Raw genomic sequence first — 26,960 nt, forward strand, 5'->3', positions numbered from 1 at the left:
ACCTGTGCTCCTCTTCTTGCTCTGCTCCAGTCATATCAGACTTTATGATTATTCAAATATACTACGCATGTTTCCATCTTAGGGTCTTTTCTCTCTTAATGATCTCCCTATAGGGGGAATGCTTCCCTTCACCCCCATTCCCTGCCCAGAAAATCACAGACAAGCCCTCAGTTCCTTTAGGTCACTCACAAAAATATTTTTCCAGAATATCTCTTTGGTTAATTTCAATGCCCAGAAAATTCACTCCTCTTCTGCTTTGTTTCTCATTTAAGCTCACAAATTTTAGTCATTTATAGTTGTGTGTTCCTCTTCCTCAATTTAAGCCGAGTGCCATAATACTGGCAAATAGAATACCTGCCATATCATAAATGGTTGTAATCTGCCAAAGCCACGGCTGGCAAAAAACAGAATGCACCCTGGAATCTAGTAATGTGAATGAATTATCATCCACTAAGGGTCAAAGAGAAGAGGGGTGTAGAGAGTGCCATCTCCTTGGAGTTGTGGCCAGGGCTTTAGTTGCCCATTTCCAAAAGGAGCTCTTTGATACAGTGGAGGGAGATCTAGAGAGTAAATTGAAAATATACAGCTTAGTGTTCAATAAAAATGGTGAATGAATGCTTCAGTGACCATCCAGGTAAATGCCTGTGACACACAATTAATCCTGTTTTCTCTAGAAGCATAATTAATAAGCCCAAGGAAATTTATCTACCAATCAATATGAAGACTTGAAATATAGCATTCTAAAAACAAAACAACAGAACCCCGTTATCCTACCAACAAAGTCTAGGTGACAAATCTTCTACCAATCATATCATTAAAGGTCTATTTTGACACTGTGTTCATTTTCTACTGATACTGTAACATATTGCTGCTAAAAAATGATTCTGCGGAACAGCTCTAACAATGGTGAATGGAAATTGGTATATAAAAACTGCCATTTCCTTGCCCCTCAAGTGAGATACTCTTTAGATTTGATCTAAATCATTTCCTATAAGTGCATACCAGGTCTGAGACCCAGGTAACACCAATGACGTTGTGCTCATCAGTGCAAAATTTATGGAGCTCCATTCCTTGTCTCGCTTATCCTTTTCCCTATTTGTTTTTTTTTTTTTCCAGATTCTTCTCAAATTGTCCTCAAATCTTTTGTTTGAAGATCTGCTTTAGTGGAGATTGAGATGGGACATATTCATAACAGGCCAAAAACAATCCTCAATTGAAAATATGCACCAAGGAACTTTGACTAGTGTGAGTTTTTGGCCAAATAGTTGTTTCTTCAAAGAAATTTTATCTCAGGTTTATGACATTCTAATTTGTGTTTAGGGGATGTATTAGAAATACTTATATAAAAACCTTTTGTTTATTTTTGCATCTATGAAAACATAGAGTAATAAGTGGAGAGATTTGCTACTGGTAGTTCAGTGCTATATAATGGGAGTTGGAGAAATACGTCATTCAAATCATGTTAAGTGGATTGAAATATTGTATATAAATACAACCTTGACTCTGAAACACCTTTCTTTGAAGGTCATTTGATAATGTCTAACATTTTCTTCTTGGTTAAAATCTATGCTCATGTTTAGAATTATCATATCCTATTCTATATGACTGCTATAAAGTATAGAGAACATAATAAAACATACATTTTCTGTATAATATATAGTTTGTCATAAAATCTGTGTAGGTTATTATAAATATAATGGCAAATAGAGTGTTGCAAATTTAAACCAGTACCTTAATTTCTTAATGTTAAGTTCATTAATTGAAAATTTATTACCTAAGTATGATTTAAAACATGATTAGTAAATGATGTAGCTATAGCCATGTTCCCTCTCTTAAATTATATCTTCCTTTTTCACTTACTCATATGCACCTTGATTAACTATTACACCTTTACTAAACGTATTACAATTTAAAATTGCATTTCTAAGTGCAACCCAACTTCTATTACTTTAAGATAGAAAAAAAATGTGTTGAAAATGCAAATTTTATTATAGTTTGTGAAAATTTTCTAATCTAATCTTTAAATCAATTCAAGATTGTTTTGGCAATTTATATTGGAATCTACCATTAATTAAACTGAAATCTTATCTCTGAAGTGATAGAACATTGAGAAACTACCTTTAATCAACCAACCAAAAGCAAGGTTTACTTTTTTTTCAAACCATTGTTCATCAGATCAAAGAGACTTGATATATCTTTGATTAAAGACAGAATAGTTCTTTGCAGATAACTAGTTTACCTTTTGAAGATTTTTTTTAACTCATAAGTTAATAATTAAAGAAGTCTGGATGACAAGTATCAATTCTTCATAAAAAAGATACCTAAAATGTGAACAGTATTAAAAATATATAAGTACAGGAATATGATGTTTAGCTTGCTTAAATTGAAGTTGGGTCTTATTTGTGTGTGATACAAAAAATGAAATAAACTAGACTCTAAAATGTATTACATTCAGGAGGTAAGCAAAAGATAGTCGCTTGAGGCAATACTTTATCTTTCATAGACTTTGGTAGGTATTTTCTTAATTTTAATACATTTTTTTCCTCTTAGATTTAGAAAATCAAGGAATGGAATGAAAGCTGTTGAACTTAAAATCATGTCTAGAGGCATCTGTGTTCAATGCATAAAGTATAAACATGTATAAATATATTGATGTATTTATGCAGTGCATTTTTTCATACTCATCTTTAAGAGAACCATCTTTATATCTATGACTTTGGTAATTAATTTTGATATACCCATGATTTTATCTGGATAACCGGCCAATGATTAATATCATATAAATGGTGCTACATTATAACACAGTTCTGTCTAATTGACACAATACCCTATTTTGCTATTTATAGATGGCATATTTTAAAAGTCATTTTTAATTCCAGTATAATGTACAATGTTGTATTAGTTTCAGGTGTACAAAATAGTGGACTTAAAATTTCTATATATTACTCAGTGATCATCATGAAAAGTGGACTCTTAGTCCCCTTCATCTAGTCCACCCATTTCCCACCTCCCTCCCTGCTGGTAACCACTAACCACCAGTTCTCTATAGTTAAGAATCTGTGTGTGTGTGTGTCTGTGCGTCTCTTTTTTTTTTTTTTTTCAGATTTTTCTTGGATTCCACATGAATGGAATCCTATGATAAATGTATCTGTCTATGAATGATGTATGTCTAAATTCTACAGTATGTGGTATTGGTCTGGCTTATTTTCTTTAGCATTATACCCTTGAGGTCCATTCGTATTATTACAAATGGCAAGATTTCATTCTTATGGCTGAGTAATATTTCATTATATATATAATAATTTCATATATATATAATGCATCTTCTATTGCATCTTCTTCACTCATTTATTGGTGAACATGGATTACTTTTATCTTTTGACTTGTAAATTATGGTGCAAAAAAATATGGTGCACATTTCCCTTTGAATTAGTGCTTCTGTATTCTTTTCAAAAATAAAATAGATCATTTATTTTAGAAAATGGAGGAGGGACAGAAGGCGAGAGACTCTTAAGGATACTCTGTGGTGAGCATGGAGCCTGATGCAAGGCTCAATCTCATGACCCTAAGTTCACAACCTGAGCCAAAACCAAGTATCAGACTAACAAACTGCTACCCAGTCACCCAGTGTTTTTTTATTCTTTGGGCAGATACCCAATAGGGGAATGACTGCGTCAGAAGGTAATTCTTTTTTTATTTGTAAGGAATGTTTCTGCTGTTTCCTACAGTGGCTGCACTAGCAGGAGTGCAAGAGTTCCTTTTTCTCCACATCCTCACCAGCACTTGTTGTTTCTTACATTATTAATTTTAGCTATTTTAACAGATGTGAGGTAATATCTCGTTGTAGTTTTGATTTGCATTTCCCTGATGATTAGCTATGTTGAGCATCTTGTCATGTGTCTGCCGGCCATCTGTATATCTTCTGCCCATTTTTAATTGGATTATTATTTTTGGTATTGGACCTTATAAGTTCTTTCTATATTTTGGATACTAGCTCCATAGCACATATGTCATTTGGAAATATCTTCTCCCATTTAGCAGGTTGTCTTTTTGTTTTGCTTATTGTTTCCTTTGCTGTGCAGAAATGTTTTATCTCAATAGTTTATTTATGTTTTTGTTTCTCTTGCCTCAAGAGACATATCTTAAAAAAATATTGTTATATCCTATGTCCGATAACCACTACCTTGCTCTCTTCTAGGACTTTTATGGTTTTGGATATCAAATTTAGGTCTTGAATCAATTTTGAGTTTATTTCATGGGTGGTAAAAGAAATTGGTCCAGTGTCACTCATTTACATGTAGCTGCCTAGTTTTCTCAGTACCATTTATTGAAGAAACTTTTTTCTTTTTTTTTTCTTTTAAGATTTTATTTATTTATGAGAGAGAGAGAGAGAGAGAGAGAGATTGGCAGAGACACAGGCAGAAGGAGAAGCAGGCTCCATGCAGGAAGCCCGACGTGAGACTCGATCCCAGGACTCCAGGATCACATCCTAGGCTGAAGGCGGTGCTAAACCACTGAGCTGCCGGGCCTGCCCTAACTGTCTTTTTTCTATTGCATATTCCTGCCTACTTTGTCAATGGTTAATTGACCATATAAACTGGATTATTTCTGGATCCTTTATTCTGTTGTATGGATCTATGTATCTACTTTTGTGCTATTACTATACTGTTTTTATTACTACAGTTTTGTAGTATATCTTGAAATCTGGGATTGTAATATATCTAGTGTTATACATCTTTTCAGGATTGCTTTTGCTTTTTGAGGTCTTTTGTGGTTCCACCCAAGTTTTAGGATTATTTGTTCTAGTTCTATGAAAAATACTGTTGATGTTTTGATAAGGATTGCATTAAATCTATGGATTGCTTTTGGTAATATGGATGTTTTAAGATTATTCCCCCATTCTATGAGCATGGAATATCTTTCTATTTGTTTATGTCATTTTCAATTTCTTTCACCAATGTTTTATAATTTAAGAGTATAGACTTTAAAACCTCCTTGGTTACATTTATTCCTAGATATTTTATTATTTTTGGTGCAATTTTAAATAGATATGATTTATTAATTTATCTTTCTGCTACTTGATTATTAGTATATAGAAATGCAATAGGTTATGTATATTGATTTTGTATCCTATGACTTTACTCAATTCACTTATGAGTTCTGGTAGTTTTTGATGGAGTCTATAGGGTTTTCTATATACACTATCATATGATCTGCAGAACATTTTTAACTTCATCCAAACAATTTGGATGACTTTTATTTCTTGTTCTTGTCTGATTGCTGTGGCTACGACCTCAGGCCTTTCTTTGTTGAATAAAAGTGATGATCGTAGGCATCCTTGTCTTATTCCAGACCTTAGGGGAAAGGCTCTTAGGTTTTTCTCACAGAGGATAATGTTAGCTCACAGTTTTTCATACAGGGCCTTAGTTATGTCAAGGTATATTCTCTCTAAACCTACTATTTTTTTTTAATTTTTATTTATTTATGATAGTCACACAGAGAGAGAGAGAGAGAGACAGAGACATAGGCAGAGGGAGAAGCAGGCTCCATGCACCGGGAGCCCGACGTGGGATTCGATCCTGGGTCTCCAGGATCGTGCCCTGGGCCAAAGGCCGGCGCTAAACCGCTGCGCCACCCAGGGATCCCTCTCTAAACCTACTTTGTTGAGAGTTTTATATCATGAACACTTTGTCAAATATTTGTCAATATTTGACAAAAATATTTGTCAAATATTTTTTCTGTATCTATTGAAATGATCATATCATTTTATCCTCTTATTGATGTGATATATCTGTTGACTGATTTGTAAATACTGACCTACCTTTGCATCCCTGGAATAAATTCCACTTGATTGTGGTGAATGAAATTTTTTTTTTTTTTTTTTATTGTTGCATTCAGTTTGCTAATATTTTGTGGAGGATTTTTGCCTGTAGTTTTAGAGTCTTCCATTAGGGTTATGCTGGTCTCATGGGATAAATTAGGAAATTTTCTTTCTTTTCCAAGTTTTCCAGAAAATAGAAGAAGAATAAATATTAACTCTTCTTTAAATGTTTGGTAGAATTTGCCTGTGAAGCCATCTGGCCCTGGGCTTTTGTTTGTTGGGAGTTTTTGTTTCTTTTTGTTTTTTTTTGTTTTTTTAATTGATTCAATTTTTCTGCTAGTAATGAGTCTGTAAAAATTTTCTATTTCTTCCTGATTCAGTTTTGGTAGGTTATATATTTCTATGAATGTATACATTTCTCCTAGATTGTCAAGTTTGTTGGCATATACATTTTCATAATATTCTCTTACATTCTTTTGTATCTCTGTGGCATCAGTTGCAGTTTCTCTTATTTCCAGATTTGCTTAGTTGAGTCTTTCTTTCTTTCTTTGTTTTTTTTTTTCCTTTTGAGTGTGGCTGAAGGTTTACCAATTTTGTTGATCTTTCCAAAGAACTAGCTTCTGGTTACATAGATCTGTTCTATTTTTTTAGTTTCTATTTCAATTATTTTTGTTCCGATATTTATTCCCTTCCACTGGTTTTCAGGTTTGTTGATTCTTCTTTCTAGGGGTAAGGGTAGGTTGTTTATTTAACATTTTTCTTGCTTTTAGAGATAGGCCTGTATTGCTATAAATTTCACTATTAGAATAGCTTTTGCTACAAAGATTTTGGACCACTGTGTTTTTATTTTCACATTCATTAGTCTCCTTGTAATTTTTGATTTCCTCTAATTTCCTGGTGGATCCATTCATTGTTAGTAGCCTGTTACTTAAGCTCAATGTATTTGTGCTCTTTCCAGATTTTTTCTTGTGGTTGATTTCAAGTTTCATAGTGTTGTGGTCAGAAAAGATGCATTCCACGACTTCAATTTTTTTAAATTTGTTGAGACTTGTTTGGTGTTCTAATATGTGATCTGTTCTGGAGAATGTTCCATGTGCCTTTGAGAAGAATGTATATTCTGGTGTTTTAGGATGGAGTGTTCTAAATATACCTGTTAGATCCAACTGGTCCAGTGTGTCATCTAAATTCTCTGTCTCCTTGTTAATTTTCTGTTTGGATAATCTACGCATTGATGTAGGTGGGGTTTTAAATCCCTTACTATTGTATTACTGTCAGTTACTTTCTGTATGTATGTTATTAGCTGCTTTATGTATTTGGGTGCTATCATGTTGCATTCATAAATATTTACAATATCTTGTATTTTTCCCTTGTGTTTATGTGATGTTTTTGTCTCTTGTTACAGTCTTTGTTTTAAATCTATTTTGTCTAATATAAGTGTTGCTAACCCAGCTTTCTTTTTACCTCCATTTGCATGATAAATATTTTTCCATCCCCTCACTTTCAATCTGCAAGTGCCTCTAGGTCTGAAATGAGTCTTGTAGGCAACATAGGGATGGATCTTGCTTTTTTTTCTTTTCTTAATCCATTCAATAACCTTATATCTTTTGATTGGAACATTTATTCCATTTACATTCAAAGTAATTATTGATGATTAAGTACTGATTATCATTTCATTACTTGCTTTATGATTGTTTTTATAGTTCTTTGTTCCTTTCTCCACTTGGGTCTTTTCTTTTGTGGTTTTATGGCTTTCTTTTGTGATACAGTTGGATTCCATTCTGTTTATTTTTTTCCTATCTATTTCTGGTTTTTGATTTGTTGTTACCATTAGGTTTATGTATAACATCTTATGCAGATAGCAATTTAAGTTGATGGTCGCCTAAATTTCAACCCTTTCTAAAAGCACTGAATGTTAGTTAACTCCTCTCTTCTCCCCATTAGGTATATGGTGTCATACTTTACATCCCTTTGTGAATCCCCTCACTAAGTTTTATAGATCTACTTAATTTTAATGCTTTTGTGCTTCCTACTTTTCTTGCTCCTGCCTATAGTTTTTTCTTCCACTCAGGGTATCCCCTTTAAATGTCTCATAACGTTGGTTAGATGGTGACAAATCCCTTTAACTTGTTTGCCTGAGAAACTTTTTATCTTTCCTTCTATTTTGAATGATAGCCTTCCTGGATGGAGTATTCTTAGTTGCAGGCTTTGTCCTTTCAGAATTTTGAATATATCACACCACTCCTTTCTGGACTGCAAAGTTTCTGCTGAAAAATCTGCTGATAAATTTATGGAGTGTCAAAAAAAATTATGGAGTGTCCCTTGTATGTAATGTTTTCTTTGTTCTTGCTGCTTTTAAATTTCTTTCGTTTAACTTATTTTTTCAATTTTCTATTTAAATTCTAGTTAGTTAACATGCAGTGTAGTATTGGGTTGAGGAGTAGAATTCAGTGATTCATCACTTACATTACAACACCCAGTGCTCAACAGAAAAAATGCCCTCATTAATACCCATCACTAATCTAGCTCATCCCCCACCCATCTCCCTCCATCAACCCTTAGTATATTCTCTATAGGTAAGAGTCTCAGGGCACCTGGTTGGCTTAATCAGTTAAGCATCTGACTCTTGATTTCAGCTCAGGTCATGATCTCAGGGTTGTGAGACTGAGCCCCACATCAGGCTCCGCACTGAGCACGGCACCTGCTGAGAGTCTCCCTGTACTTCTTGAGAGGGGTACAGATGCCCTGTCACCCTACTCAGTCTCTCTCTCTCTTAAAAAAAAAAGTCTCATATGGTTTATTTCCCTCTCTCTTTTATCCCCCTTCCCATATGTTCATCTGTTTTGTTTATTAAATTCCACATATGAGTGAAATCATATGGTATTTGTCTTTCTCTGATTTCACTTAACATAATACTCTAGCTCTATCCACATTATTGCAGAAGGCAAGATTTCTTTCTTTTCTTTTTTGATGGCTGGGTGATATTCCATTGTGTGTGTGTGTGTGTGTGTGTGTGTGTGTGTGTGTGTGTGTGTGTATATATATATATCTTCTTTATCCACTCATCAGTTGATGGACATGTGGACTCTTTCCATAGTTTAGCTAATGTTGATAATATTGCTATAAACATCAGGGTGCATGTACCTCTTCAAACCTGTGCTTTTATATCCTAAAATTCTCTCTTTATCACTACTTTTGCCATTTTAATTATTTTGTTTCTTAGTGTGTACCTTTTTGTGTTGATTTTGTTAGAGGTTTTCTGTGTCTCTGGATTTGGATTTCTGTTTCTCTCCCCAGATTTGGCAAATTTTCAGCTATTATTCCTTCAAATAAATTTTCTGTTCCCCTTTCCCTCTCTTTTTCTTCTGGGATTCCTATAGTACAAATGTTATTACATTTGATGGTGATGCTGGGTTCCCTTAATCTATTCTCATTTTTTGTTATTTTTTCCTTTCTCCTGTTCAGCTTGTTTTCTATTACTCTGAACAATGATCTGTTTTTCTGCTTCCTCTAGTTTATTTAGTATTAGTCCCTTTTAATTTTTTTTTAACTTCAGTTATTGAGTTCTTCATCTGATTGGTTCTATTTATGTTTTCTGTTTCTTTGTTGAGAGTCTCACTGAAGTCCTTCACAGTTTTCTCAAGTCCATTGAGTATCTTTATGGCCATTACTTTAAATTCTCTGTTAGGCACATCACTTACCTCTGTTATGTTTAGCATACTTACTGTGATTTTGTCCTGTGTGCTCATTTCGGACATATTGCTGTTTCTACTTTGTTTATCTCCATTTCTATGGTTAGGAAAGTCATTACATCTCCTGCCATTGAAAGTAGTGGCCTCATGAAGAAGAGGTCCTATAGTTCCCCACCGTGTAATGTTCCCTGTTTATCAGAACCCGGGGTACCAAGGGTGTCTCCTATGTGTGTGCATGTACTGTTGAGGCTGAGCCATGTTTGCCTTCAGTCAGTCACCTGCAATGCCAGTTGTGGGAAGGGTTTGGTCCCACCTTCGTTACTAGGCCGATTTGGGACCTCCTTGGGCTTATGTTGGGCAAAACCAGGTATTTGCTTGCACTGGGGTCACACTGAACACAAGTCCCTTTCCCTGTACTGTCCTCTGAGAGGCTTTTATTGGTAGGCGGTACCTGCAGTCAGACCAGACATGTGTCCTCAGCCCACTCCTGGGACTACAGTGAAGATGGTGTGTGTGATTATGTTCCCTTTCCCCAGGGCAGGAGTTGCTTTGGGGTGTGCTGGCCACTGTCAGGGCTGCTTGCAGAATGCCATACATGTGGTGCCCTGCTGAGGGCAAGTAGGATAGGGCAGGTCCACAAGAGAACTTGGGGGCAGGATGCACAGTGTTAGCAAGGTTCACTCATGTCTGTTGTGGGAGGAGACCAAGAGAGGCTTTGGAGAACTTGTCAAGGGCAGGTTGGTAGGGGTGGATCTGCAAGACAATGCGAGAGCAGGTTACATACATTGTCAGCAAGCTAGGTGGAGAGTGTTTGCTCTGGTTCCAATAGGTGTCAGTGTATTTAGGCTGGGGGTTGGAGAAGGAAATGGTACCCACTAGCTCCTTTGTTCTTCGAGAAGTCTCCTAAAGATCCCTACTTTTCCAACACATATTCTGAGATTAGTAAATAGATTTCTTTCCTGTATATTCCAGGAATTTTTCAAATTACTGCTTCTATACTGTACCCACATGGGGCTCTTTGTTGTGTTGTCTCCTTTAAGGGTGGGAACTGCTTCCCAACACCTTCTGGCTCTTCCTGAAACACATTGACTGATTTTTTAAAGTTCTAAGTGTTTAAAAAAAAAAGAAAGAAAGAAGAAAGTTCTAGGTGTTAAGCCTTGTTGGTTGTAAGAACTGGCAAACTTAAGCCCCTCTGATTTTCAGAGCCAAATGTTATGTGGATTTGTCTTCACAGTGTGGGGCCCTATGCCTGTGGTGTCTCTTCTCCCTTCTCTGTGACAGTGTCCCTCTCATGGACAGTCTCTTTCATGCGTTAGTTTGGTCAGAAACCAAACTCTCCACCCTCCTACGTTTTCCCTGTGATTAGCTGTAGAGAATCTGTTTGTTGAAATAACAGACTCTGGGTCATTTTCTGGGTTAACACTGATGTGATTGTTATCTAAGTGTATCCATGGGATGCGGTGAGCTTAGGATCCTCCTACCGTGCCATCTTCTAGACCCCTAGACAGCACCCTTTTTAGAGTGAAAACTATTTTTGTATTTTGTAGAGAAAATATATCACTTTATTTTACTCCTGATAGTACCTAGTACTCAAAGGTTGAGTGTTTCTGTAGCAATAGTCTTAAGTAAGCCAACAGCACTTCAGTACAGCTGCTCTGTTACAACTATACTTTTGCATTGTAAAAGCTTAAATTAATTGAATAGCAGTGATTTAGCTTTAGAAATATGGGGTGAAATCAGACAGTTAACAAAGTTGTAGAAGAGAGAATCACTTAAATTGACAATTTATGTTTCCTCTGGAAAGAGAGCTACTAGTTAATTTCCTCTTTTGTAGACTCTGGGCCTAATTTTAAGACATTTAACACGCCGAGAGAGTAATAAAGAAAAAGTAATAACTAGGTACAGTATGCAATCTGCTTTGCAAAAACATTTGCACAAACAAGAGATTGTGTCAGCGTTTTTTTTTGTGGTTGTTTTTTGAGAGTATAGAAATTCTAGAAAGTCATGCACTATGGGCATGTGAAAAATAGCAAAATAAAATTTTAAAAATGATGAGTTTATCTAACATAACTATCAGAAAATGGATTGAACAGCCCACTTTAAATTGTCATTGATTTCTGATTACAAAAGCAATACATATCCATGTAATAGTCTGTGTTGTCCTAATATACATACTCTGATTGCAGGGGAGACTGAGGCCCATGAGCCTCTGATAAGGGGATACAAAACCTAGGCACTTGACATCACGGCATGTTAATCATGGAGTGCTATTCATAGTCAGAAATCAAGCTGAGCCACAGCCAAGTGTCTAACTCGTACTGTCCTGTTTTCTTCCATCAATTCCTTGCCTATTTTACCAGAAAGCACATTTGCCATAAGTCATTTACATAAAAAGTTCTTTAAGCTCTGGTTCTAGTAATCAGGCTAAAACAATCCATAAGATGAAATTAGACGTTAATCTGCATTATGAAAAGGCCTACGGAGTTATTTTATGATTAATGATTTGAAGAATATTCTTTACTTTTTTCTTCTACATATGAACAAATATTTGGATATTATTGCTTTCAAAATTGGATTTTACTGCTTAATGACATGTTTTTGATGCAGTTACTTTTTCAGAAATGAACTCCTTAATTTTAGAATAGTCATAGATTTACAGAAAAGTTCTTAAGACAGTACGGAGTTCCCATATTCCCCACATCTCATTTGTCCTAAGTAAGATTCAACTTAATTCTCATAATTCTCCAGCTAATCTACCTTTCTTTTGATTAGTGTTAGTGTGGCATGTCTTTCTAGAATTCTTTAATTTTAACATGTCTTTATATTTAAAGTGACTTTCTTGTAAATAACTTATAGTTAATTCATATTTTTAATTCATTCTAACAATCACTTTCTTTTAAGTGGTTTTTTGTTTTGTTTTGTTTTTCACATTTACTCTGTTTTTAACTGATAACTAGTCACTGCATTTGCTCTTTGTTTTTGTTTCCTTCTTTCACTTGTCTCTGGATTTAATTTAGTATCTTATATTATTCTATACTAATTTCTCTCTTAGCATGTCAAATGCACTTATTTTTAATTTCATTTTTATAGTTGTTACCCTAAAGTTTACAATATACATTTTAGTTAATCTGAGTCTACCTTCAAGTAATACTATATCGCATCATGTATAGTATAACTAACTCATGACAGAGTATTCCCATTTTCTATCTTCTGTCTTTTTGGGGTATTGCTGTCATTCATTTCTCTTATCTATGTTCCATAATTACTCAACATATTGTTTAATTTTGTTGTTGTTGAAGTGTAGTTGACATACAATGTTACTTTAGTTTCAGTATACAACACAGTGATTTGACAATTCTATACATTATGATATGCTCATCACAGTAAGTGTCGTCACCATCTTTTACCATAAAATGTTATTAAAATATTAATGGCTATCTTTGGGACGCCTGAGGCTCAGCGGTTGTGTGTCTGCATTCAGCTCAGGGTGTGATCCTGGAGTCCTGAGATCGAGTCCCACATCGGGCTCCCTGCATGGAGCCTGCTTCTCCCTCTGCCTGTATCTCTGCCTCTCTCTTTGTGTCTCTCATTATAAATAAACAAAATCTTTAAAAATATATTTAATGTACTGTACTTTTTTCATTCCCATGACCTATATTTTTATACCTGAAATTCTGTACCTCTTAGCCTCCCTTACCTACTTCATCCATCTCCCCTCCCATTTCCGTTCTGGGAACCACCAGATCTCTGTATTTATAATTCTGCTTCTGTTTGTTTTTTAGATTGCATATAAGTAAAATGATACACTTTTATCTTTTTCTCACTTCTTTCACTTAGCATCAGACCTTGTATGTTCATCTGTATTTTCACAAATCTCACATCTTTCTATAGCTGAGTAATCTGTGTGTGTGTGTGTGAGGGAGAGAGAGAGAGAGAATCACATTTACTCATTCATATACTGATGGGTACTTAGGTTGCTTCTGTAACTTGATTATTATAAATTATGCTGCAATAAGCATAGGGATACATATATCTCCTCAAATTAGTTTCCATTTTGGGGGTGTAAATACCCTGTACTGAAATGATTGGATAATATGACATTTCTATTTTTAACTTTTTGAGGCAGCTTTATAGTGATTTCCACAGTGGTTGCATCATTTACATTTGCACTAACAGTGGGTGAGTGAGGTTTCCATTCTCCACATCCTCACTGACACTTGTTATTTTTTTGTCTTTTTGATAGTATCCATTCTGACAAGTGTAGGATGATATCTCACTATGATTTTAATTTATATTTTCCTGACTGTTTAGTGATGTTGAGCATCTTTCTGTGTATCATTGGCCAAAGGTATATATTGTTCAGATAAATATCTATTTAGGTCCTCTGCCCATGTTTTAATTGAAATACGCATTTTTTTGGTGTTGAACAGCATAAGCTTTTTATATATTTTGAATATTAACCCCTTATTTCATATATCGTTTGCAAATATATTTCTTCTATTCAGTACGTTGCCTTTTTGTTTTACTAATTATTTCCTAAACTATGTAAAATCTTTTTATTTTGGTATAGCCCTAATAATTTATTTTTGCTTTTGTTTCTCTTGCCTAAAGACACTTATCTAGAAAAAAATATTGCTAGGGTCAATATCCTAGAGATTACAATCTTTTCTTTTAGGAGATTTGTGGTTTCAGGTGTTACAGTTAGTTCTTTAATCCATTTTCAGTTTATTTCTGTGTATAGTATGAGAAAGTGGTCCAGTTACATTTTTCTGTATGTAGGTATCAAGTTTTTCCTGTACCATTCATTGAAGAGACAGACTTTTCCTCAATGCCTATAATCTCCTTTGTCATAGATAAATTGGCCCTATTAGTGTGCGTTTATTTCTGAGCTCTATATCATGTTCTATTGAACTGTGTGTTTATTTTTTGTGCTAGTACCACGCTGTTTTGATTATATAGCTCTGTAGTATGTCTTGAAATCTGCGAATGTGATATCTTCACCTTCATTTCTCTTTCTCAAAATAGCTTTGGCTTGTCAGGATTTTCTGTGGTTCCATAAACATTTATGGATTGTTTTTACAGTTCTGTGAAAAAAATGCTATTGGTATTTTCATCAAAATTGCATTGAATATGTAGATTGGTTGAAGTAATATGGTCATTTTAATTTTTCTAATCCATGAGCATGGCATATTTTTCCATTTGTGTAGTCTTCAATTTCTGTCCTCAGTGTTTTATATTTTCAGAGTACAGGTCTTTCACCTCCTTATTTCTGGGTACTTTATTCTTTTTGGTGAAATTGTAAGTGGGACTCTTTTCTTAATTTCTCTTTTTGCTACTTTGTTATTAGTTTATAGAAATGCAATATATTTCTGGATATTAATTTTGTAACCTGCAACTTCACTAAATTTATTAGTCCTAATAGATTATCAGTGGAATCTTCAGAATTTGTACATATAGTATGCCATTTGCAAAAGTGACAATTTCATTTCTTCCTTACTAAGTAAATATTTTATTTCTTTTTCTTGTCTGATTGCTGTGGCTAGGACTTCCAGTACTGTTTTGAATAAAACTGGTGAAAGGGATAATTCTTGCCTTATTCTTGATCTTAGAGAGAAAACTGTCATTTTTTCACCATTGAGTATGATGTTAGCTGTGGGTTTTTCTTTTATTGCTTTATTATATTTATTTATATTTTCTCTAAACCCATTTTGTTGAGAGTTTTTATCATGAGTGGATGTTGAATTTTGTCAATATCTCTATACATCCATTTAAATGATCATATGGTTTTTATTCCTCATTTTGTTGATGTGATGTATCATATGGATTGATTTGAGTATATTGAACCATCCTTGTATCCCCAGAATAAATCGCACATGATGCTGGTGAATATCCTTCTAATATATTCTTGAATTTGGTTTGTAATAATATGTTGAAGATGTTTGTATCTGTGTTCATCAGGGAGAGTGTCCTGTAAATTTCTTTTTCTGTAGTGTCTTTATTTGGTTTTGGTATTATTTGTAATAGTGGCCACATAGAGTGAATTTGGAAGTTCTCCTTCATTCTCTATTTTTTGGAATAGATTGAGAAGTCTAGGTATTAACTCTTCCTTGTGTTTGGTGGAATGCAGTTGTGAAGACATTTGGCCTTGGATTTTTATTGATTGGGAATCTTTTGATTATTAATTCAATTGTGTTCCCAGTCATTGGGATGCTATTTTTTTTTAATTTCTTCATGACTCAGTTTTGGAAGATTGTATATTTCTAAGAATTTATTTAGAATTTTTTCTAGTTTTTCCAATTTTTTGGCATAATAGTTTTTCAGAATAGTCACCTAACCCTTTGTATTTCTGTGAGGTTGGTTGTTACCCCTTTACTATTTCTGATTTTGAGTCCTCTCTCTTTTTTTCCTTGATAATTCTGTTTAAATGTTTACCAATTTGTTATCTTTTCAAAGAGCCAGCTCTTGTATGTATTCATGGATACTTTTTACTGATTTTTAGTCCTATTTATTTCCACTATGATCTTTATGTTTTCTTTCTTTCTACTTTGAACTTTCTTCTTGTTTTTCTTTAGTTCATGTAGGTGTAAATTTAGACTTTTCTTGTTATTGAGGTAGACCTGAATCACTATAAACTTTCCTCTTAGAACTGCTTATACTGTTTCTCAAAGATTTGGACTTGTTTTTTCATTTACATTTACCTCCATATATATTTTTTAAAATTTTCCTCTTTGATCCATTGGTTCCTAGTAGCATGTTGTTTAGACTCCACTATTTTTCTGTTTTTTTTTTCCCAGTTATTGTCTTATAAATGAATTGTAGTTTCATATTGTTGTGTTCAGAAAGGATGCTAGATGTAATTTCAGTTATCATAAATCAAACTTGTTTTGTTGCCCAACATGTTCTATTATGAAGAATGTTCATGTACACTTGAGGAGAATGTGCATTCTATTGTGTTGGATATGAAGTTCTGTACATATCTGTTGAGTCCATCTGGTCTTATGAGTCACACAAAGTCATGGTCTTCTAATTGATTTTCTGTCTGGATGATCTATGATCTATATATTCCTTGATGTTTGTGAGGCGTTAATCCAACAAGGGGATATAACAACATCTCTTCACTCCACATAGGAGCACCTAAATATATAAACTAAATATTAGAAGACATAAAGGGAGAAATTGACAGTAATACAACCATAAGGGACTTTGATTCCTTATTATGTAATTCTTTTTTTTTTTTTTTGTCTTTTGCTACCATCTTTGTTTTAAAGTTTATTATGGGGACACTTGGGTGGCTTAGTGGATGAGCATCTGCCTTTGGCTCAGGGTGTGATCTCGGGGTCCTGAGATCAAGTCCCACATCAGGCTCCCCACAGGAAGCCTGCTTCTCCTTCTGCCTATGTCTCTGCTTCTTTCTGTGTGTCTCTCATGAATAAATAAATACAATCTTAAAAAAAAATGAAGTTTATTTTGTCTGACAATAGAATTGCTAACCCAGCTTTTTTTTCTTTTTGTCTGTTTGCAAGGAATATCTTTTTGCGTCACTTTACTTCCCTGTGCCCATAAGGCTGAAATGAATCTTTTGTAGGCAGCATATAGATTGGTTTTATATTTTTCTCTATTCAGTAATCCTATGCCTTTTGATTGGAACATTTATATCATTTATACTAATTATTGGTAGTTATATACTCATTGTTATTTTATTAATTGTTTTGTTTTTTGTATTCTTCTCTGTTCCATTTTTCTTGTATTCCTCTCTTCTCTGATTTGATGGCTTCTTTTTTATTATATTGGATTCCTTTTTTTAATTGTTTTGTGTATCTAAAATTTGGTTGTAGTTATGATGAGGTTCATATAGAACATCCTAAGTACATAGCAGTCTATATTAAGTTGATGGTTGCTTAAGTTTAAACAAATTGTAAAAGACTATAGTTTTACTTCCCTCTCCATGTCGTATGTATGTCATATTTTGTATATTTTTTATTTTGAGTCCCTTAATGAATTACTTTAGATATAATTTTATCACTTTTATGTTTTAGCCTTCATAGCAGCTTTATAAGTCATTTATCTACTAAGTACATGGTACATTTGCTTTTACTCATGAATTTGTTTTATTTCATAATTTTCTATGTTTCTAATTATGGTCTTTTCTACTTAAAGTTCTTTCAACACTTTTTAGTAAGGCAATTTTACTGTGATTAACTGTTAATTTTTGTTTGTTTTAAAAATTATGCCTACATCAATTCTGAATGAAATACTTGCCTGGTAAAGTATTCCTGGTTGTAGTTTTTTTGTTTGTTTGTTTTGTTCTTTCCTTTCAATACCTTGAATGTATCAAAACACTCCTTTCTGGCCTGCAAAGTTTCTGCTGTAAAATCAGCTCATGGGCTTGTAGGATTTCTCTGTTATGTAACTAGTTATTTCCCTTTTGCTGCTTTTTAGAGTCTATCTTTAGCCTTAATCTCTGACATTTTAATGTGTGCCTTGATGTGGACCTTCTTGGGCTCACCTTTTTTTGGGATTCTGCATCATAGACCTGGGCACCTGTTTCCTTCCCTGGTTGGGAAACTTTTTAGCTATTATTTATTCAAACACATTTTTTGCCCCTTTCTCTTTCACTTATTCTAGGGACCCTATAATTCAAATGTCAGTATGTTGTCCTAGAGATCTCTTAACCTACATTGATTAATTGATTGATTGATTGATTGATTGATACTCAGTTTGGGGGAGTTCCATTACAGTCTTCTAGATTGTCCATCTGTTCTTTTATATCTTCTAATCTGCTGTCTATTCCCTCTGTATATATATATTTTTTCATTTTAGTTATTGTATTCTTCAATTTAGATTGTTTATTTTTATACCATCTATCTCAAAGTTCTCCCTGAGTTCCTCTACTCTTACCATCATTACCTTGAACTCTTTATTAGGTGGCTTATCTCCATTCCATTTAGTTCTTTTTCTAAGGTTTTGTCTTATTCATTTGGAGTATATTCCTCTGACTCTTCATTTTGTTTGACCTTCTGTATTTGTTTTTATAAATTAGGCAGAATAACTGTTTCTCCTAAAGTTAGTGTTATAGTCTTATGTAGGAGTGTCCCCTCTGTAGACTGTTGGCTTTGGCTGGCTGGCTGGAGCTTCTGTTGGCATGGGCTGGGAATTCTGGGGAACTTCACACTGGGATTGCCTGATGGTGGCTGGCATTGAGGCATGTACAGACCAAAATGTCTTGGATTGCTTCATGCAGGGGTGGCCCAGGCAGGACAACTGGAGCTGAGGCACACTTGGGCCAGTTTGTCCTGGGGTGATCCATGCACTGTGTGCTCTGGTGAGTCATCTGGAGCTGAAGTGTTCCAAGATGCCTTCCAGGATGCTTTCCACCTGTGTCACTTCGGTGAGGGGACTAGAGCTGTGTGGATGCTGTCCAGAACTGTCCTGTTGTACATCACACTTGGGCTACATTATGGGGCTTCCTTGGAAGGATGGCTGGGGCCGGTGTGTGCTATGGGACTGTGGCTCACTGAGGTAGGTAGCAGGCTGTCCAAGGTACCTATACCTTACCTTTGTCTGTACTACCAAGGTGGATGGGAAATGGTAAATAGTGTTGTTACTCACCAGCCTCTTTGACCCCAGAGATTGTTCTAGTAGCTCCCCCAAGATTTGGCAGTGCTCTAGGGCTCATTCCTTTATATTCTAATTGCTCTTTTAAACTAAAGCTTTTTCCCTGCCCCAGGGCATCCAGGGCTGCTGCTGTCCTGAGCTTTGCTGAGGTAGCAGGCCAGCTAGGGCTCTTATATTTTGCTATCAAGGTGGAAGGGGAATATAAGTAGCCCCTCCCCACCAGCCATTCATTGGAGGCTTAACTTCCTTATATTCTAGTTACTCTTTCAAACTGTAACTTTTTTTCAAAGAACCAGCACTAACAAATCCACTCCTGGTCCCTCAGTACAGCCCCCCCAACCCCCACTGCAGACTGCAACACTGTGTCTGGGATTACCATAGTTACTGTGCCTCCTTCTCTTGTTTTCTTGCAGTCTCTCTATCCTTTGTTACATAAATGTTAAGTTCTTTTTCCAGGTGAATTTCTCCATATGTTAGGTGTAGATTCAGTGTGGAGGAAGTGAGTTCAGTGTCTTTGTATATTGCTTCTCTTGGACACTCCCACCACTCAGTAAATTCTTATTATTGGTGTAAACAACATTTTCACTTATATGAAGAAAGAGAAAACTAATTTTAATTCCATTTAATCCTTTTCCAGTGATATTCCTTTATGAAACTCTGAGTTCTGACCTGTATCATTTTCTAAAAGAATTAACATTTCTTGCAGGTCAGGTCTACTGGTAATGGATATTTTTACTTTTATTTTAGTTTATGAAAGTCTTTATCTTTCCTTTGTGAAGGGTAACTCCTTGTAACACTAAATAACCACTTTATTGCTTGAATGGTTTTTACAAGAAATCCACTGTCATTCTTACTCCTGTTCTGTAATATGCACTCCTGCTAGATTCTTTCAAAATTTTCCTTTTCTCTTGTTTGCTTTCTCCTAAAAACAATATGCCTAAATGTAGTGTTTTGTGCTTTTTGTTTGTTCATTTGTTTGGATTTTGCTGCTTGATGATCTCTGAGCTTACTGAATCTGTGACTTTGTGTTTGTCATTAATTTTAGAGAGTATTCAGCCATTATTACTTAAAATATTTCTTCTGCTTTGTTCTCTTTTTTCTCCTTCTGGTTTCTAATTATGCATGTTACACTTTTTGTCCTATTATTCTTGCATATTCTGTACTGTTTTTTTTCCCCTTTGAGTATTACTTGTTTTAAGGCTGATTTTTTCACTTATTTTAAGGCTGATTTTTTCATGAGCTATGTTATATTTACTAACCATTAAAAGCATTCATCATTTCCATTACACTATTTTTAAAAATTTCATTTTAACTATTGCTTGGAATTTTTAACTCTCTACCTTCTTCACTCTTGAGTTTATGATGTTGAACTACTTTTACAATTAGGGCACTTAATGTATTAATCATAATTTCTTAAATTCTCTAACTGATAATTCCAACATCTGTGTCATATCTGAGTCTTGTTCTAGTGATTATTGTAATCTCTTCAGATTATATTTTCTCTGACCTTTTATCATGTCTTGCAACCTTAAATTTTTTTTAGTTTAAAGTCAGTTTTGGTGTGACATTTTGTTTCTTTGGCTAAGAGACCTTGTTTAATGTTTTTGTAGCTATATGAGCCAAAGATTTCACATTCCCCTAGATCCTTATTAGTTTTGCCTCTTAATTTTGGGCTTCTCTAGCTACTCCTCCTAAAACCACGTATGCATCTTCTGGCTTGTCAGCTATAAACCATTGTTATTATAGTGGAGCTCTATTGTGGTGGTGCTAAGGTGTGGGGTAGTAAAAATGTTGTATAATCTTGATTACATCTCAGTCTTTTAATAAGCCCATCTCTTGTGAATGTGACTTTCATAAGTTTTTTTTCACCAACTTCCTTCTCTGGCTGCAGCATCCTTTTTGTACTACTCTGAAGCCTTGGATCTTCATGATTTGAGAGAATTTGCCCCTCCATTAGACAGGAAAGATAGAGAGGCAGAGTAGAAGCAATGAAATTCCCTAATCTAGTAAACCACCTCCCTACTCCCAGTGGGTATTTGTATATTTCACAATGACTACTTCTACCTTCCACTTTGTAGAGCTATGGGGAAAGAGTTCTTATGTAGTCATCCTGATAACAAGGTGGTTTTCCTGGAAGTAAAGCTGACAGAAGCATGGGACAGTTCTAAAACTGTTGTTTCCAAGATTTTTACTTCTAACACAAGTCTACATTCATTCTCCAGTAGTTTTTCAAAACTACCATTTAAATGTTCCTGTTCACTATGGTTCTAGCAGTTACTGCTCCTGGTAGGAAATCTTGGCTGGGTCTCACTAGATAGGGCTGCATCCCCAAATTTCAGAGTTGTATATCACGTTGCAACCTCTGTTCTCCAATGGATCCAGAAGATTTGCCGATTTTTAGTTTATCCAATTTCTCATTATAAGGACAACAGTGGTAACTTTCTTTTCCAATGTTGGAGCTGAAACAAAAAGTCTTGTTTTTATGTTTTAGATGAATCTTTTCTTTCTATGGTATGAAATGTGGCCATATTTGTAAATATTTATTTTCTATTTCATAGCATTATATCTTCCATGAATTTCAAGATGTTTCACTCTTGTTAAGGTCAACTATTCTTGTTTGTCAGATTTGCAACAGATTATATTTTTACTCTTTTATTTATTTCAATTCTACTTGGAGAAGGAGTAGAGATAGTTTGACTTACCTCACTACCTTGAAATGCAATGTCAACAATTTTGAGACTTAAAAAATTATCTACTGGAAAAGAGACTAATGCATTTTGCAGTCGTATTCATAGAATGAGTTTTATATAAAACCATTGAAAATATCAAACCACATTGTGAATAGTTCTCAAATCTTAAATTATAATTAAAAATAATTATTGGAACTCAATTGAATGTAAATATGATTAAGAATGTGGAGGATGAGTTTTATTGATATTTATGTAAGGTTGAAAAGAGTTGCCTTGCTAAGCATTGACTAAGGGTTTGAGGTAAGTATTGAAAAGCACTTTATGATGTAAAACAATCGTTTAAGAGACTAAAGATTATCCCAATCATCTGAAAATCAAGAAATAAAGATTAAAAATTAAAGTTGGAATTAAGCAAATGTGTTAGAACATGAACTCTATAGGTAAATGTTCAATATGTTATACACAGTAAGATATTATAAAAATGAAGAAAATTATGAAAAAGTTCTATATTAAACTCTAAAGCATTAAAATGATAGTTTTTTCTAACTTTTTAAAATAACTAGTCTTCATTCAAAAACATAAGTCTTTACTATTTCTAAAACCAAATATAGGTTTTATTTTATTTTATTTTAGATTTTATTTATTAATGAAAGACAGAGAGAGAGACAGAGAGAGAGAGAGAGGCAGAGACACAGGCAGAGGGAGAAGCAGGTTCCAAGCCTGACGTGGGACTTGATTCTGGGTTTCCAGGATCATGCCCTGGGCTGAAGGTGGCACTAAACTGCTGAGCCACCCAGGCTGCCCAGGTTATATTTTAAACGATAATTTCCCTTCAGGGAATTTCTATTTGAGAAAATAAAATAAGGTCTTCTAAATATAATAGACATGTACATAACACATATCCATAGCCATAAATACAGTTGTCTGAATGTACGTGGATACCTGTGGGGAAACAAAGTATGCATGTGGATTTGATTGTGTTACTGATTAAATTTAAATGTAATGGCTGCTACCAATTTGCAACCTGTGTAACTGCCCATGTAGAGGAAGACCGTAATTTATAGTTGTATTCAAAATAAATTAGGATAGTCTGAAGTTGGAATGTGAATGTTTTTGGTATTAACATTTCAAAATGTCCATATCATGTTAATTTTTTTTGCCCCTTTATAGTTGTCTCTAAAAATGTTAATTAAGTAATACATATTTGGGGTTCTAATTTGCATTGAAAGATGTGGTTGAGCATCAAGAAATATATTACCTAAACTAAATATTACTCAAGTGCCTGTACCTTACCTGAGGATCTTAGACAAATACATATAAAGTAATAAGTAGCATAGGCAGTTTAAAATTAGGCCTATTTTGGATTGCATTTCAAGAGTTAAAGAGTAATAATGGTCTTAAAAATGAGGTTTGTATTCTTTTTTTTTTTTAAGATTTTATTTATTTATTCATGAAAATACACAGAGAGGAGAGAGAGAGAGAGAGAGAGAGAGAGAGGCAGAAACACAGGCAGAATGAGAAGCAGGCTCCATGCAGGGAGCCCGACCTGGGACTCAATCCTGGGTGTCCAGGATCAGGCCCTGGGCCGAAGGCAGCACTAAACCGCTGAGCCACCTGGGCTGCCCTGAGGTTTGCATTCTGATGGGGCTATGCAAAAACTTCCTATGTTATTGTAGATACAGATAGTTTTAACAATATCAACATCAAATCTACAACTTCTTCATATACTTCTCTTAAAATTGATCTGCCAGAGATATCACTACTGCTTTTCCAAAGAAAGGCATTTATTTATGCTTAATGTAGACATTACCTGTCTGTAAAGATACTGGAACACCGGACAAATAAACAAAATGAATGATATTATTGGTGTTAGTATTGAAATGTGTGTGATTAATGCCTAGGAAACAAATTTATATGCAAGTCAAGTGGCCTCCAATTCTTCGCTTAGGACAAATTTAGGTAAAACCAGAAAAGTCATTAACCAACAAAATAGAGGGTTTATTTTTGATGGTAGAGTACTGTATGATTTTTGACTTTCAAATCACTAAAGTCTAAATAGTTGCATGACACCGCTGTTTCCCTTTTGCTTTTTTACATAAAGAAGTTTTCTCAATGGTTATAGTTACAAAGTTGAAAATAATAATGGTATAAGTGATGTAAAATACTGTCATATTCAATTAATAAGCACAGAGGTCAATTTTGCACAGAGGTCAATATACTCAATTTTCAAAGGCTAATCCACATAATTAAGATGCACTTTGAAAAATGTTTGTTTATATTTAAGAATTAGCAATCCATGATGTAGGAATTTATTTGAATCAGTTATATAAAAATAATGATTACTACAATTCAATCCAGAGAAAAATTCCTCTAAACACTTGAAGCTTAGAATTATATTAAAATCTTAAAAATGTGTATAAACACAAATATGTACACCTAAATACACATATTCATTCACTTCAGGTTTATATATTTTGCTATAGAAAATTGATAAAATATTTGAAGCAAAAAGAATATTAGTTTAAATTTTTGGGTTACATATGTATGCATTCAAAGAGAAAAGGCTATGATTTTTTTTTGTCTTACAGAGATTTTTTTTAACATAGATCTTAGGCTAATAAAAGATGATATCAAATATCTATGGTACATAAAGTATTGATTATATTTTTATTGATTACATGTGATTATTTTTTCTTTAGAGCAACCACATGTATAATATATTGGAAATTATTTAATTGTAACTTGAATTTCATGATAAAAAACATTTGATGACAAATTATATTATTTGTAAAGTTCTTTAAGGGATAGTTATATAAAATATTTGAAGTCCATGCTACATATGGTATGAACAATGACATATATGTGGGGTAAAGAGACCAGTAAAGTGGTGGGACATAGGGCGTTTTGAAGGAGATATGGTATTAATCTTATAGACCAACAAAATGATAGTTTATAAATTCATGGTTATAGAAAGGAGATAAAGACAATAAGGAGATCCAGCAATAAGGTAGAAAGTATGTCAGAAATATCTGATGCTGATATTGAACAGTTGAGGTCATGTAAAATATAGAAATCTGTGAAAATTAAAGAATTTTGGGTTTGATTTATGAATAAGTTTATACTTGGTGAAAGTTTTGGGGCAGGACACCTGGGTGGCTCAACAGTTGAGTGCTTGCCTCAGGTCCAGAGTGTGATCCTGGAATCCCAGAATCGAGTCCCACATCGGGCTCCCTGCATGAAGCCTGCTTCTCCCTCTGCCTATGTCTCTGCCTCTCTCTCTCTCACTGTCTCTCATGAATAAATAAATAAGATCTTTTTTTTTTTTTTTTAGGAAAGTTTGGGGGCTTTAGAGTGGATAATTTTATTAATAACTATACTGGTATATAATCAGCTTATATAGTTATTGATAAATGGTAACATTTATATAATATATATTTTATAATTCTATGTAAAATATTAAATTATAATTAAGAGAAATTATGTGACAACATAATAGGTATAATTCTTAATGTAGTTATAATTATTATTTTCTACATATGACATAGATTTCTATCTAGGAAGTTTGTGAAAATAAAATTACTCATGTCAAACGATAGCAAGTCAGGAAGATACAAGTTAAAGAATAAGCCAAAAATTTAACCCCAAACAGAATTTTAAGGGGGCATTTATACCTCTCAAAGATACTTAGGAAAGATGGCATCACGTATGTTGCTTTCAACAATATAACATTGTCTTCTTAGAAAAAATGTTAGGATATCTTTATCTAGTTAGCCATAATCTTTGCTCTCTACTTTTTAATATCTTGCTTATATTCACATTAGCACATGACATACCTTATTGCTTAGTACTCTAGGTATATCCTTGGGGAATTAATAAGTACCCCCTCATTACAAAATATGGTGATCATTTGCAAAATTGTTAGTATAATGTATATTGTGATTATTGCTTGCGAAATTCATTTTCACTGATACTAAAATGCCTGTTCTTAAAACCAGCAACATAACACAAAACAAAGGAGGACAGGAATGGAAACAAAGAGTTTGAAGTCATTATGTTAGGAGAGATAATAGAAAATACAAGACTCAACATCAGGACGGAATGTATATAAAAACAGGACAAGGGGCAACCCTTGGAAGATACCCAGGGGTGAAACAATACAAAAATAGCCAAGGAATAAAGCAAAATAATGATTAGATTGAAAGGCATTCTGAATAATATATTGATAGTACATATAGGGGAGAAAAGCCATTATACAGAGTGCCATTACTGGTAGAGGCAAAAGAAACACAGGGTGATAGTTTTAACTACTCATTTAAGGATCTGGTGTTAAAAAATTAAACTTTGTTGACCCACATTTATAATTAGTTTTGTGACTTTCTAAATCAAAAGCAACCATTTAAGCATTGAAGTAAAGGAATTCCACTTGGGACCATGAGTTGTTTGTGTGCAACCTGTGACTCTCAAGCCCCAGGAGATATATACTCTGGAATTCCAGACTCCGAGTGCCAAAAATCATTGATGAGAACATGTGTTTGATTAAACTTGTTTGACTATTCTAAAAAAGCAGGTTGACATTAACCTGGTGATAGGACACTATTGACTTCTAGAGATAGATGGATGCTTTCTCAAAAGAGTTATCTGATAATTTGGAATGTGTGGTTAGCTGTCCTTTGTCATTGATTCCAGAAGAGTGTATTTTAGTAAAAATATTTGAACTTATTTTGTCAGATACAGCTGTAACATAAGGAGAGAACTGGGTAAATATTGAAAAATTATAAAATATTTCATTAAAAGATGACATCCTTTAAATATAAATAGTATTGACTTCATCAAACATGTTTGAAATACTCAAAATTCTTGCATTTATTTGAACATGATAATTTTTATTTAATCTATCTACTAGCAGTAACTTACAGGATACTTAATATAGTACAGGTACTTTTCTTAATGCTTAATGTAATTTTTCAATATTTACCCAGTTCTCTCCTTGTGTTAACAATCTTTATTTCACATGTGTTAAAAGGGAAGATTGCATTTTTATTTTCAAGTGATAACAATTTCATTATAGCATTCAAGACCTTGTATGATACTTTTAGATAAGACTGATATGTTACTAAAATATAATGATAGATAAGCTAAAATATT

This window comes from Canis aureus, chromosome 15 (genome assembly GCF_053574225.1).
Source record: "Canis aureus isolate CA01 chromosome 15, VMU_Caureus_v.1.0, whole genome shotgun sequence".
NCBI classification, from domain to species: domain Eukaryota; kingdom Metazoa; phylum Chordata; class Mammalia; order Carnivora; family Canidae; genus Canis; species Canis aureus.